This window comes from Marmota monax, unplaced genomic scaffold (assembly GCF_021218885.2).
Source record: "Marmota monax isolate L192 unplaced genomic scaffold, Marmota_monax_Labrador192_F-V1.1 WCK01_AAM20220418_F8-fsc00163, whole genome shotgun sequence".
Classification (NCBI taxonomy): Eukaryota; Metazoa; Chordata; class Mammalia; order Rodentia; family Sciuridae; genus Marmota; species Marmota monax.
Genome location: NW_026693660.1, coordinates 3,236,857 through 3,252,636, shown reverse-complemented (window position 1 = coordinate 3,252,636; position 15,780 = coordinate 3,236,857). Strand labels below are relative to the sequence as shown.

The 15,780-nt window shown below is 42.9% G+C and overlaps 1 protein-coding gene across 33 annotated transcripts in view; it reads right to left on the bottom strand.

Moving 5' to 3' along the window:
• Positions 1-15,780, bottom strand: part of Cacna1c (calcium voltage-gated channel subunit alpha1 C) — a 699,954-nt gene that overhangs the window by 602,717 nt on the left and 81,457 nt on the right. The window lies entirely within an intron of this gene.

Below are 15,780 nucleotides of genomic sequence, written 5' to 3'. Positions count from 1 at the left end.
AGAAGATCAATATTTTTTTTAATCATAGAGTTCCAGAAAAATAAAACAGAGACTGGAGGAGAGGTAGTATTTGAAAGGATATGACTGAATGTGATTTAAACACTGCACAGGGTATATAGATATTGAAATGTCATGCTAATCCATTAAAATATACAATTTTATGTTTTTTATTTTTTTATAGTTGTAGATAAACAGCATGTCTTTATTTTATTTGTTTAGTTTTTTATGCAGTGCTAAAGATCAAACCCAGTGCCTCATACATGCTAGGCAAGTGTTCTGCCACTGAGCTACAGCCCCAGCCCTAACTTTATATTTTTATGTAACAGTTAAAAATAAATGTAATTATAAAAAGAGATAATGACTGAAAATGTTCCAGAACTGATGAACAATATGAATTCTTAGACTAAAGTATCTCATCAAGTCCAAGCAAGACTTTTTTAAGAAAAAAAAAATCTACATTTAACAGAGCATTAAAAAGCTGCATAACACTAAGAACACATAGAATATCTTTCAAAACATCAGAATAGTGATTATTCATTAGGACTGACAGTAGACTTCTCAAGAGCAACAATAGGGCCCAGGAGATAATAGAATATCTTTAAATTGCTGAAGAAAAATAATTGCTAACACAGAATTCTGTAGCCAACTAAACCATCACTCAAGAGTGAAGATGGGGGGGACAATTTCAGATAAAGACTGAGGAAGCTTACCATTCATGGATCATTGCTAAAAGAACTACAAAATATCAAAACATATATTTCGATATTATAGGAAGAAACCCAGAAGGAAGGGAAAACATGCAAAATGCAATAAAGCATCATCCCCGCCAAAGACTATCTTAGAAGTGAATGTGATTTCTTATTTACATGTACTGCATAAAGACAAAGTAACCCCAATCCAACACCCCCTCAGTAGTTTCATACACAAAGCCATAAAAGCATGAGACATCCCCACACCTTTAAAAACCTAAATTCTTTTCTCTAGTACTATTTTTCAGTCATGGAGAGGGTTGTTTTACAGTCTTCTTAATCCACCCCCAAGACATTCTTTCTCAATGTAAACTTAGCTCAGAACTACTCTTTCAGCATTTGAGCCATTGCTATAATTTCCCAATGTAGCTGACATAGCAAAAACATCCAAACACAAAGTTTTCTCTTGGTATATTTCAATCCATCCCTTTGCAATTCTCAAATAATAATCATTTATTAATAGAGTTAAAAGAATAAACAGATTTTTAATGGAGCATGTGTAAGGCAGATGCAGAACCCTAAAGTGAAATAATTCAACTAAAAAAAGCAAGAGGTAAAGACATCTAGACATAGATGTCCTTTTTACCAGATGTCCTTGTTCCCAGATGTGACAACACAGTCTTCCTGGGGTTTAGAGCTAAGTCATGTTGCTCTCTCCTCTCTGCTTCTCTCTCACATACACTCTGCTAAACTCACACCCAGGACTGCACATGCCCACCCTCACACACATACACATCACACAGGCAAATCCAAGAACCTGTGGATTTTTGGCCCCCAAGTATTAGAGAAACCCGTCCCTAAGGGTCTTGGATTTAGAATTTCTGTTCATTTATCTCTGACCTTTAATGCCTTTGTATCCTCCTCTTCCTTCTAAACTGACCATCACCTAAGCATAATCACTTAGAAAGCACTGCACAGTGCCAGTGCACAGTTTAGAGACACCAGACCTTGAACATGGCCACAGCCTGTGACACCCACAGGTCTCTAGGAGAGCTGTGCCTACTCCCAGGGTTACCATCCCATCCCCCTCTGCTTCACCTAACCCAAGCACTTTTGCAAGGGTCATTTTCTTCTTCAGGATTTTTTTTCTTTGTTTTATGAAATCCAAGCCAAACTCTGAAGAAATACCAAGGACCAGTTTTCTGGAGGATAAAAGCAGCTGGAATGGAGGAAACCTGTCCTTCTGGACCCTGAGTTCATTCCACAATTGATACCCTCAGAGGAAAACATTTCATTCTGCCCGTTTCACTGGAGTGGAAAGAAAGGAAAAATCCCAACACTTTTTGTTGCCCAGGCCCAGCTAGGGATCGAGTTGGGGTCACTCCTGTCCATGAAGTTCATCAGAATAAGGCCAAATTCTGAAAGTAAAATTCCAGATGAGGCCAGATAGGGTGAAGCGATGGCCACTGGGTCGGCCATGCCAACTCCCACAAGGGCTGTCATAACACTCAGCTTCCGGGCAAGGCAGACAGATGACTGGGGCTACTTCCCTAGCCAAGAAGGCAGGAAAAAAAGCAAGGACCTGAGGCTACTGGGCTGTCTGAACATTTCACCATGATGGGCTAACACTCCACTCCAAACCACGTGCAAATTGGCTTCTGTGCTGAGAAATCAACAACTGGGCTTCTCTTTAGAACAATGCCAACATATAAGAATGGCACTGGCCTCTATTTGATCCAGAGGCCCTGGCCAATGCAGGGAACTTGATGCAAGTGCAGGAGCCAGCCTCCTCAGCTCAGAGACACCAGACCTTGGCAGCCATTGTCCCTCCCGCTGCCTCTGGGAAAGGCCTCCAGTTCACTAATACCACTGGCCAGACCCCTCAACCAGATCTCCTTGCACACGTGATAGGGACTAGGGTAGGGTCTGGGGGAGCTTCCTGGTTATTAACTCCTTCCTGCACCAAGAGTTAGCTTGGAGCCATCCAGCAGTGCATATTTCCATGACATTCAAACTGATGTTGTCCTTGGCACCCAAAACTCAAGTCTTTCACAAAACATCCAAGATACCATATTTTTCTTGATTACAGGAATCAAAATATCATATTTTTCTTGATTGAGCATTGCAAAGCTCAAAGGATATCTAACCTGAGATTTACCAGTGGTTTGTAACATTTTGGCTGTTGGGTTATAAGGGGATAGGGAATAAAGAAAAAATAAAATGTTTGGTTCTCAGGAATTTGATATTCTGATATAAGGACATAAAATGACTGGGCTCAACACTCCACAGGATAACCCATTCTCTGGGAAGCTTGGATGGTGTGGACAGAGGGTATGGAGAGAATGGGGCAGGGATCATGGAGGCAGGGCCCAAAGGTTGGTACTTCCGCTCTGCATTGCTCAGTTCACTCCTCTCTGCTGTCCTGCCATGACTGAGGCTAGCAGTGCAAGTTGTCCATGATGCTCAAGGCAGTCTATGAAAAGCTTGATGTCAGGAATCTACTTCCACCCACTCCACCCCACCCACCCCAACCCTCCGCATGTCACCTGCTTCCTTCCATCCATGTCTTGAATATGACTTCAGGTCTCTGGGCCATGGGTTCTCTGCTTCAGCATCAGCACCCAAATGACTCTTAGGAGGCCAAATTGTGAAGCCAGCAGTTTGTCTTCAAGTGCCCACCCTTTCATACCTACACACACACACCTCCTTCTCCACTACCCAAAGCCTACATGTGTCAGTCAGTTTTCCATCACCATAACAAACAGCTGAGAAAATCAACTTACAAAGAGAAAAGGTTTATTTTGTTTCACAGGTTTGAAAGTTTCAGTCCATGGTCAGTCAGTCCATTATTTGGGGTCTGAGGCAAAAGCATGTGGCAGAGTAAATCTGCCCAATTCATGACCAAGGAGTAAAAAAGAAGGAACCAGAGTCCAACTGTCCCCTTGGAGGACATACTCCCAGTGACCAAGGCCTCCTACTAGGCCCAACACTTCCCAAGAGCATCACCTGGGGGACAAACCTGCAGCCCATGGACCACTGGAGGTCTGCAAACTATATATAGTACTATCCTCCTTAAACTGCACCAGCCCACCAGCCTAGCTTGTTATCTTCTCTTCCCATGCTCTCTGCCCCTTTACACAACCACTTAGAGCTCTAGAAGTCAACCAACTCTTCTAATGAATGACGTGGAAACCTAAGTAGGCTGGAAGATTCAGATCCCCTGACTCTACCCAATCGATGTGTCCTGGGATCTCCATAACTATCACTCACTCGTTTAGCTCAGGCAACTGTGACTGTCCCACACCAACCCTAGCTTTGTTGGTCTCCATACAGAGACAGAGTCCTTTACCCCCCTCCCCCTGACCTGGTTAGCCTGCACCACTTGCCCAAAGTCAGTTCCAGGAAGACTTCCTCGGGAAATACTGATCATTGCTGGCCCCTAACTCCTGCTTCCTGACTTCAGCTGGACTCACTCTAGAATGTCCCACAGAAGCCCCTGTGACAGTTACCTCACCTTGCCTCCTTGGACTTAGACTCCATTCAAGCTGCCCCTTCTCCCTCAGGACCAAGCACCCTCTCCTGAGACCCCTGACATCTCATCTCTCATCTCCCACCCATCATTCCATCATTTCCATGGTTTCAGATGTCACCTTCGTGAGCAGAACTCTGCTCTGCATATACGCCAGGTATCTTTTATTTGTCCTCCAAATAGTCTCTCCACTCTCCCCAGCTAGAGAATATCAAGAGTCCCTTGCCTTCTGGCTTTGTATTAGAAAAACCACTCCTTCCCTCTCTTGCCTGGACAATCGCAAAAGCCTCAAAACTGTCCCCCTCTTGCAGTCTTAGCTCCCCTGCCTCCACCCTCTGATCACACCAATCTCTTGCTCAAATGTTTAAATGGCCCTCCGTCACCCCCACATGGGCGCAAACTCTTCGGCCCCATAGGAGGGCATTCTACATGTTATCCCCTTCCTGTCACCCCAACTTTCTCTCCTGCTTCTCCCACATACATAACCTATGCTCCAGCCAAACCAACTCACTGTTGCTCTAAAATCAAGGCTTGTGCCATCAACACATTATTGGTAACCCATTTTTTCTGCTGGAAATGTCTACCCCACCACTACCATTACGTTTCTGTCCTCACTTCAAGGTTTACCCACCACCACCACCTTTGTATATGTTTTGTGCATTTTATTTATTCCATCTGACCACATCACCCTCCCGTCTAAATCTGGGAGGTATGTATTTATTTATTTATTTGTTTGTTTATTTATTTATTTGAGGGTTCCTAGGAATTGAATCCAGGGGCACTTTATTACTGAGTTACATCCCCAGCCCTTTTATTTATTTATTTTTATTTTGAGACAGGGTCTTGCTAAGTTGCTGAGGCTGGCCTTAAACTTGCAATCCTCCTGTCTTAGCCTCTCAGGTAGCTGGAATTACAGGCATGCACCACTATACCAGTCTGTGAATCCTTTATCTTTATAAAATCAAGGAGCTGAGCACGGTGGTGCACACCTGTAATCAAAGTGGCTCAGGAGGCTGAGAAAGGAGGATCAAAGCCAGCCTCAACAATTTAACAAGGCCCTGAGCAATTCAATGAGACCTTGTCTCTAAACAAAATACAAAAAAGGGCTGGGGATGTTGCTCAGTGGTTACAGCCATGAGTTCAATCCCCAGTATAAAAAAAAAAAAAAATATCAAGGATAATCTGCCATCTATGCTAGCTGTGAGTGTGTGTGGGTATATATCTTACCTCTGCTAGACTATACACTCTTAAAGGAAAGGATAATTAAAGGTCTGCAACCTTGAAGGTCCCCTTGAATCCAGAGATCCTCTGAACAAACTGCCTTACAGAAAGCAGATGCTCAATAACTTTTTGTAGTGACTAACCATTCTTACTTGGGGTGGGGGGCAGTGGAAGGAGGAGAGTTATTTAGGATTGCTGTCATCGCCATTGGCATGAGATACCTCATTTTCAGAAACATTTCACAGTCAATTTATCCTGAAAAGCCTTCTTATCTCTTAGTCTTTCAGACAGCTGGGCATAGGTCAAAATTTTTGCCTTTTAAATAACCGAAAAACAAAAGTACTAGATCCTATCCACTGCAGACCAAATATGAGATCTGAGTCACCATAATCCACTTGGATGTCGAGCTCAGATCCTCAGGATGTCTCCTGCAGCCAGAAATGGTGTCGGAAGCATCCACCTTGCAAATACCCCGAGCTACATTCTAGTTTTGGACGGTGGCCAAGAAGCACCTGCAAGCAGGATCAGGGAGTGGATGTGAAGGCAGAGCCCACATAAGAGGAATTTACTAGTAGTTGGATTAAATGAAGTACACTAGCCTTCAGGGTCTGAAGTCAGCTTCTCATCCATACCCAGGTCTCATCAGACATGTAGGTTCAGCTGAGGCAGCAATCTGTGTTTACTTCTGCCTCAGATTACAGAGTTCAGCATGCTTAGATAGACACAATAATTAATAATTTTAGGGAAAATGATTACTGAAAATAGCCATCTCAAGTTGGGAGATGGGTGTCCAGAGTCATTTCTCTGAGTCACCTATGGCAAAGGGCCTTACTTCTTCAGCCCTGCTCTCTTCTTTTTCTCCTCCCTTTTTTCTGATTTTCTTCACCTTCTGTTTACTTTCTTCCTCCCATTTTCTGCCTTCCTTATCTAGTCCTTCATCACATGAGGATCAGGCGGCCTCGGGTGCTGTTTTCCCCCAAAGGCTGCATTAAGCCTGAAAGCAGAGACCCCCTATGAATTTGGCCATGCTTTGCCTCTCAGCTGAGTGGACACACAGTCCACTGAGAACTCCCCCCAACCACGTATCAGGAAGCCATCCTCTCCCATAATCCAGGTGCTTGTCAGGCTGGATCTCTCTGTCCACAGGCCTGGGTGCTTCTGGACTAAACAGGCAGAGGGAGACAGAGACAGACTAAATAGCTGTGTCTTGCCAAACACCCATTTCCTGTCGAGTTACAAAACCCAGTCGGCATGGAGGTGAAAGCCGAACTGGATGTAGAGACTTTCATTATTTCTGGAACAGGGGCAGGATCAGTCACTCCTCATCAAAAGGCAGCTGCCAGGCTGTTAAACACCCAATTAAAGTCAAATCTCTGACAGAGGAACTAGGAGCTCAGAGAAAAATCTGAGACCCTCACTACTGACACAACAGGATTTCCAAAGGCTGTATTCTCATCTGCATGAGATTCTAACTTGGGGAGCCACCATAGGAAGTGGACTCTTAGAACAAAAAGTCATATTTCAGACCCAGCAATTCCACTTCTAGGTAGATACCTAAAAGAACTGAGAACAGAGACTCAAACATATCCCTGTATTCCAATATTCATTGAAGCATTATCACAAGAGTCAAAGGTGGGAACAACCCAATGTCCACCAACAGATGAATGGATGAAATGTAATATGTACTTACAAAGGAATATTATTCAGATGTAAAAAGGAACAAAGTTCTGACACATGCTGTAATATGAAAGAACCTAGAAAACATGCTAAGTGAGTTGGACATTCAATCATTTACATGAAGTATCTAGAATAGGCAAATTCATACAGACAGAAAGTAGGTTGGATGTTACTGGAGGAAGGAGTTGAGGAGTTATTGTTTAATGGTTACAGAGTTTTTGTTTAGGAAGTTTTAGAAATAGTACTAATGGTTGTATAACATTGTGAATATAGTTAATGCCACTGAATTATACATTTAAAATAGAATACACATTTTATGTTATATAATTTTGCCACAATGAAAAAAAAAGTTTAAAAGATCACAATTCATGTCTTCTTCAACAATCACAGGAGATCTGACTTTCAGACCAAGCTTTACTGAGATACTTAGAAAATAAATCTTTAAACCATTTTTTGTGTAATTCAAAGTTCTTAATCCCACCTCTAAATGACACCCAGGTCCTTAACTAATTTCACATGCTTCCTTTTAACTCTATGTAGACTGTCACGACATACCTGGGTCTAAAATTCATGAGATGTGTTGCAAACAGACTACAAGGCAAACTCCAATTGTAGAATTATTGTTGCTGTCAATTATGCATGAAAATCCATAGAGACAAAAGTAAATTCTTGGCTGCCAAGGACTGGAGAGAGGAGGGAACAAAACTTGACTGCCACTGGGTACAGGGTTTCTTTTGGGGGTGATAAGGATGTTTAGGAACAAGATAGTGTTGATTATTTTACAATACTGAAAACCACTGAATCGTACACTTTAAAATGGTGGATGTTATGGCATTTGAATTATATCTCATCAAAGCTGCTATTTAAAAATAAATCAATCAATAAATAATGCATGAAGTCTGGGAAGCTCAGCTGGCCAAGAATGCTCCCCTGAACTCATCAGAACCTTGCTGGAGTATGGAAAGTGCCTATATTCCAGGAGGGAGTTACTCAGAAGACTTTCCAGGAATGGGTCGTAGAGCAAGGTGACACCATGACCAGGCTTAATGATCTGAGGAACCAGAGAGCCCTGTCGACACCATGGGAATACATTAAGAACTAGAATTTGGACTAGGTATGGAGGCTGAGTAGAATGACGGCACAGCAGCCGTCAAGTAAGAAAATCATTTCACTCTTTATCCACAACACCTTCCCAGCAACAGCAGAAGTTGCCACAAAACAAATTAAGCAAGGTTCCATGAGGCTAAGATTAGCTAGTTTTCCAAGATAGAAGGGTAGTGGGATCCTCTTTCTATTCTTTCTCAAATGGAGAGCTATGGTTTGATTCTGCAATGTCCCCCAAAGGCCCACGTGCTTACTGGCTTGGTGTCCAGCCTGTGGTGCTACTGAGAGGTGGTGGAACGTTTAGGAGGTGTGGCCTGATAGAAGAGATTAGGTAATTGGGGTTGTGCCCTTGAAGGGGATATTGGAACCCCAGTCTCTTCCTCTCTTTGCTTCCCCACCACTATCAAGTGACAGCTTTGCCCCTCCACACACTCCCCATGATGTTCTGCCTTGCTACAGGCTCAAAAGGAATGGAGCCAACAGACCATGGACTGAAATCTCTGAAACCATAAGTCAAAATAAATCTTTCCTCCTTATAAGCTGATTATCTTGGGTTTTCTGTTACAGCAACAGAAAGCTGACTAACATATGGAGAAATAATAGAGCAAATATTTTTTAAAAATTCAACAGACCTGAATTGAATTCCTAGCCCTCCACTATTATCGGAAGATGTTTGACACATTTCTTAATATCTTTAGTCTTCAGTTTCCTCATCTGAAAAATATTGTTAACACTCAACTTATAGGATTAGTGTAAAGATGAAATTATATTATGCACATGAAGCACCAAGAACATTGACTGAGAAATGTTAGACATTAACACATGGTAGATATTACTCCTGGCCCATTCTAAAAATATAAAAACATAGATGTTATAATTCAGAATAGGGGTTTTCCTCCCTTAAATAAAAATTCAAATATGGATGGCTCTACAGATTATAGGAACTAGCAGCTGGGAGGAGGGCAAGATGCTAAGTGAAATGCACAAGTGTCCCAGGGTACTTTTTAATGATTGAGATCATTTTTGCTTGGAGAAATCAAAGACTAATCCCACAACTTACAATGGGATATCAAAGTCCTTTCCTCTTTTGATAAGTGTCTCAAGAAGCCCTACGGAGCTATTCCTTCTCTTTATCTACAAACTTCCATCACGTTTGCTATTAAAAAAAAAATTAGTTTATTTTCCAAAGCCAAGGTTTATTTTTGAAGACAAGTTGTCTTTTCCAGGCAGTCTGTCCTCTCATACTGGGAAGCTGTGTCAAGGTTTGGAAAATTCACATTGAAAAGAAAGACGGTGTTCATTTGCCCAGGTGGTGTCCTTTTTGTTCTCGATGGCCCAAATATCAAATGCGCAGATATTCTGTCCATCAAAGGGCTGCTGGCCAGTTTGGCTCTGGATCTGAAGGAGCCTTGGCCCATGGCAGAGATGATGCAACACTGCAGGAGGCATACGGAAACCTGCATCCCAGGTCCTGCCCCTCAGGTTGGAATCAACAGTCCTGGGCTCCTACTGGCCACAGGGTGGTTAACAGCTGTCAAGAAAACCACTAGACATTCTATACGCCAAAACCCCAGGCTCAACTGGATTCTCAAGAGAGCTTGACTGATTTTTCAATTCTCCCTTAATTATTCTGATTTCAGACAGCTCATCTCAGACTCTCCTGTTTGTTTTTACATTTTCATCTTTAGATTTTGAATAACATCGTCCCTCCCACGACACCTACAAAGTTGTCTGAAATGCTGTGAAAGTTGTCCCATGGTGTCATCTTTTCAAACTCTGATGCTTGGCTCCCTGGGTGGGGGATAACAATCGATGTTCCTTGCAAAGTGACCTCCACTCATCCTCTCTTGTGAAGTGCCATGGTTACCCCTGAAGTCGATTGGCTAAGAATTATCATCTCCATTTTATGGATGAAAAAAAAAATGAGACCTGATTCTTTCAAAACAGAGAAAAAGATCAAGTCAAAGAATATGCCCCAAGTTGTCTCTCCAGCTATGGCCTTATTTATTTCTATTTAGTTATTTATTTTGTTACTTTAGCTAACTAATGTCTTTGAAAGGTTTCAGCCCAACACGGATTATTTTGGAAGGGGGGGAAAAACAATATAAATGACTGAACATGACACAATGGTTATAAAGTAAATAGAGCTTAATTGAGTAATCAAGTCAACATTTCTGCCCACAGGCAATACGGGGAAGAACATTCATTTACTGTCTGGATTTTGGCTTGGTTCTCCAAAGGACAGGAGACAAGATTATTTTATTTTCCTTTTAGATAGGTTCAAGCGGGTAGCACCAAGGGTAGCCAAGTGTATTAAAAGAAACCCCTGTTGGCAAATTGGCAGCTTGAATATTTCATGAAATTATCGCAACGCTATGTTCTGAAATGGTGGCTTCCTCCAGGGATCTCAAAGGCCACATCTCCAAGCATGAGTTTGGCTCATGCTTCTGTCTTAAAGTTAAACCAAATCAGCCTCAAAACCTTCCAGTTTCTCGGAGATGCCAATGAACACTTCAAGGATGATGGGAACATCAGAGACAGGTCTTAGGTAAATCTCTTGTATGCACTGGATCTAAACCCCCTCTCCAAGGAATGTCTCATGGGAATAGTTAGGGGATTCTAGGAGACCAACCCTGACAAGGAAGCAGAAGGAAGCCTTTGAAGTAGAATCCATGGCAGCCTGAGCTCTGGCCAGCTGCCACTTAAACGTCCCCATGGTTTCTACCCTGGAGCTAATCTTGTATCCATGCCTGGCCAATATCTAAGCTAGCCAATCCACAAAGAACCCCTAACAGTTCACCAGGGGGAGTCCTACATCCCAGCCTGGCTTCTCATCTCCACCCTACTCCCCTGAAGGGGCTGAAAAGAACTGAGATTGGGACCAGAAGAAAGTAGGCAAATAAAAAAGGCCTAGAGGTAGATCTGTTTGCAGACAAAATAGTGAGGTGAATTTGGTAGGAATTTCTTGCAGACATTTATGAACTTTCATTCTGTAGTTTAAGCAATTATTTTTAAACCTTTCCAATGACAGATTCCCCTAGCCCTCACCCATTAACTCTGTTCCTAAATCTAACATCTCAGAAATTAGTTTAAGGCAGTACAAAGGTAGGGGCAGGAGGAAGGAAAATAGAGAGTTGTATATAAGTTTATTAAGCAAAATTTAACCAGAAATATTAAGGGATGCTCTCTCAGGGGGCCTAACCTACATGGAGGGTGGTCAAGAAAAAGTGGGAGGATAAAGAGACCAAAGACAGTATTTCTAGTCACTTCCATGCTTGAAAGACACTTTCAGAGCTTCCATTTTCTCATCTAGAAATGGAATGTGTCCCTAAGGTTCCTTTACCCATAAAATGTTCTGATCCTGGAAAGTAAATTCACAAAGAGACATTACATTTATTCTGTTTGATAAGCCTTTCAAGAACACGAGTGTAGAACCCCTACCCAACACACATACACCTCAGTACAGAGTCCAGAACTCCCCCACCCAAATACAACACCAGAAGCCCATCTCCAAGGGAACACATCATGGAGAGTGCTATTTTGTGGGACTTTCAGAAGTGGAGATAAGTGTTTGGGTCTCAGGCCAGTTAACATCCCTTTCTTTTGTCCTCTATTCAAAACTAAGCAAACTATTCCCTCCGTCTCTGGGAAAGCAAGAGCCTATTTTCAACTTTCTTTGACTGAGCTGCAAGCCCGAACTTCCCTCCTCAAATCCCTACTTAAATTGAGTTCGAGTCCATGAGAAGTGAGTACCCCTGTGACCTTGTTCCCCAAGCTGCCTCCACCAGACAGCCCAATTGGCTGGGCCTCTTACGACCTTCCCTCACTTTCTGAGACACCAGCTCTCCGAAGCCCCAGCCATTTCACAACTGCACCTCTCTGTGAAGTCAACCTGGGCTCCAGGTCTCCCAGTGGGGCTCCCACACCCCACAGAACATGTGGCTACAACTGAAACAAAGCTCTTGAGGGTCCCAGGGCTCCAGCCTGAATTCAGCAGAAACAGGGGACAACACGAGAACTGCTCCACTCCTCTTGCTGTTAGAAGCACTTGTCTCCAAGAGCTCCCAAACTGCAGAAGCAACTAGGGTCTGCTGAAGCACTCCTGGCCTGTGTCCACACTGAGTCAGAAAAGTACAGTACCACATCTAGATATTAAAACACACAGGAGACTTCTTCTGTAGTACCCAGGACTTGCGTTCCAATCACATCATTAATCATTTGACCCCTCCGGGATGCTTTGTCCATAATGGATTCAGTTGAAGTCCAAGTATCTGGATTTGAAATCGCAATGAAAAATATTCCATTTTCCCCGAAAGAGCCTGTCACTGTTACTTGTTTTATACAGTATCTAACCCTGAGGTACATGTAAACAGGTGTTTACTAAATTAGTTTAATACTGACAGCCATGACTCGGAGTGCTGTTTCATTATCAGAACATTTAGCACTTATGTCGCTAAATATTTAGCACCTGATATTTTTGCAAAACAATTCCCCATGCCTTTTTTTTAAATTTTTAATCACTCTTCCACTCTTCTCCGCAGTGCCCAACATTAATCTAGGCGACAATGAGGACAAAATCTAGAAATAGATTAAATCAGTATGATTATTTTGCTAATCAGTCTTGGTAAGTCCCCAGGTGTTTCCCAAATCACCTATGGGCTTTCTTTAGTCCACACTGGAAAACAAAATTGTCTCCTGAATTTGGACACTGACCACTGATCTCAGAAACCGGGCAGGAGGAGCTGGCATGAGGCAGGCTGACCTGGAACTCCTGCATCACTGACAGCTGCAACATCAGGCAGGAAGGATTACTGTAAAAGGAAGAAAGTGCAGCCAGCCATTCGCCCTTTCTGAACACAGTGGTAGGACTTCCAGACCTCATAGAACTCACCACAACAACTCAGAAAACCAAGGAAAACAGGGATAGGAAAGGAAAGGACAGGAGTTGGAAAACATCGCTAAAAATTAGAACAAATCTCAGTGGTTCCCTAACCTAGGTCTCCGGAGTTTTTGTGCTATTACCCAGCAGGAGACCCAGGCAGACTTAAAAACAGAAATCAGCTGAAATATATGCCACTGTTTTTGTGGAGTTTTTCTCCCTAATAGAATTAGGGAAATGTCTCATCTTTGAGCCGATGAGCTTTGTAACCCCACAGGTTAACATTTCCAGATCCCAAACTTCAGTTCCGCTTAGGCTAGACCAGGCTTGGGAACCACTGGACCCTCAGGTTTCTAAACCATCCATGGTAAATCAGGGAGAAAATCAATATGTGGCCATGACAAATTCAGCTAAAACTTGGCTCAAAGGCATCCTTGATGCCCTTCAGGATGCTGTCCGTGCTAAAGGTAAACACAAGTCTGAGATACAACAGGAGAAATCCAAAGTGGGTTATCATGACCAAGAGGTGAAAAGATCACTGAGGGACTGGGGTGCCTCCCTCATGCTGGTGTGTGGGATGCCATGGAAATAAACTCTGGTCAGGCAGGTGTGGGCCTCGTGAAACTGATAACATCACCAACAGGAAATTGCCTCCAAGCTCCCCTCCACATCTTTCCTCACCTGACTGGCCCTGGAGACCCTCAACTGACTCCTAAGCCCTGTAGCGCCACCTACTGGAAGAGGCAGAAGCCACATCCACTGTTGGTCTTACAGGGTCTGCATTCATTCATTTGTTCATTGCAGGCATTCAATCATGTGTCCAGCCCCTAGCATGAGGCAAGAACTGTACTAAGGTGTTCCTTGAAATCCTTTGGTAGGTCTTATTCAAAGAATAAAAAAGTAAAACACCTTAAGCAGTTTTAAGTGGAAAAGAAAATTGAAGGTGTCTAACTAAAGTCATCACCAAGACTAAGAAACAGCTCCAGGGGAATAATGGCTCACTACTGCATTTATAAGTACTATCTATACCAGTAGCCTCTACCTGCCAAAACAAGCCTCTACTTATCACGAAATGTCCAAAACTGTAGAAATGTCCAAAGCATCTTAAGTGACTGCATTGTCAATATTCCTCTGCAAAACACCAGGTCAGTGAGATGCATGAGGTTCTGTGTAATCCTCTTAAAATAGCTTTTTCTTAGTTTGTGTGTGCACACTCATGTGCGTGTGTGTACAGGCATGCATTTAAATGCATGTATTCTATGGAAATATTTAATAATTCCTTTAAATATATTCTATTATATCATATTCTGATATACTGAAAAGTACCTGGGCAATACTAGAAACAACATTTTAAACCTCAGTACCCTTATTCTCCATTCTCTCCATGCAGCATCCAGAGAAAGGGAAGCTAGTGTTAAGCCTTCTTTAACCTGCACAAGCTGAGGCGCAAGGAACATTGTTCTGACCATTTGTAAAGAGAGTTAACTGTGATCATTACTTTATTATGATGATTACTAGTCTGCTGAATGGCTAAGTAGTTAAAAGAAAAGCACAGTGTGTCTTCCACTCCCAGAACACATGTTTCTCCCCTCTTCCTTGTCTCCAGAAAATAAAGGACATTCTGATGTTTTATTTGTTAAATGGTTGACTATTAAGAAACTCATTTGCTAGCTGGAACCTGCAATGGAAAATCATCCCAGAAAAGTGGGAGGCTGGCATGGTACCAGAGCAGATAGGGCCCCAGAGGTGAGGCACGTTTTGCATGTGCCACCCCCCAGCCGGAAACCCAGGGTCAGAAGCCAGTCTTTCTGTGAACTTCCAGGCTGTTCCAAGTTACTGGCCTCTGGCCTCCATGGCCTAACCCTCAAAACATATCCCACAGAAAAGCTGGGTGTGGGGGATCTGGTGCATGCAGTGTTTTCAAGTGTTGGGAAGAGAAGAAATCACAGCCCCAGTCACCTGGCAACTTTTTTGAACCTCCTCTCTAGTTCATCACCACCATTACTGACCTGAGGTAGTCACTTGGCTCCCCTTCTCTGTCTCCTGAAACTCTAAACATCCAATTATGTTTCATCACCCCATGGGTTATTAAGCAAGCCACCTCTTTCTTATAAATATGTATGCTCTTCCAAGTCTGTCCTCCTCACCTCTGCCACTTTCCCCCAACCGCCCCTCAAAAAAAAAGAAACCTAAGTGATACCAACCAATCAAGGAAGAGGGGATGGAAAGCAGAGGGGGGACAAGGATCCTGGTGCTCTTTCACCTGAGAACTGCATCTAGGAATGGAGGCAAATTTGCTCCTATGAATTATATAACCACTGCAGCTTCAAGGGAGAGAACTGGATTTCAGGTTGCTATAGTGTTTGCTGGCATGTTGCTGGAAAGGTAGACCTCTGGGCCACCCGCTCACTTGCTCCCTTCCTCTCCATCCTTCCTGGGAAGCTCAGAGGTTGGTGCTCCTACTTTTAATGCCTGCCTCTTGCACAGCGGGTAGGGGGTATTGAGGAGCAGAGGGGCAAAAGAAAAGAATCAGAGTAAGGAAATGGCTAAGAAGGGGTTTATCCTACACTAGAACAGAGACCTTGTAAACTATTTAAGATGATCGTTATGTGAATAATAACTATTATTACCGCAGTATACTGCCATTGGTAGTAATAGTTGGGACAATACTACTGAGCTTT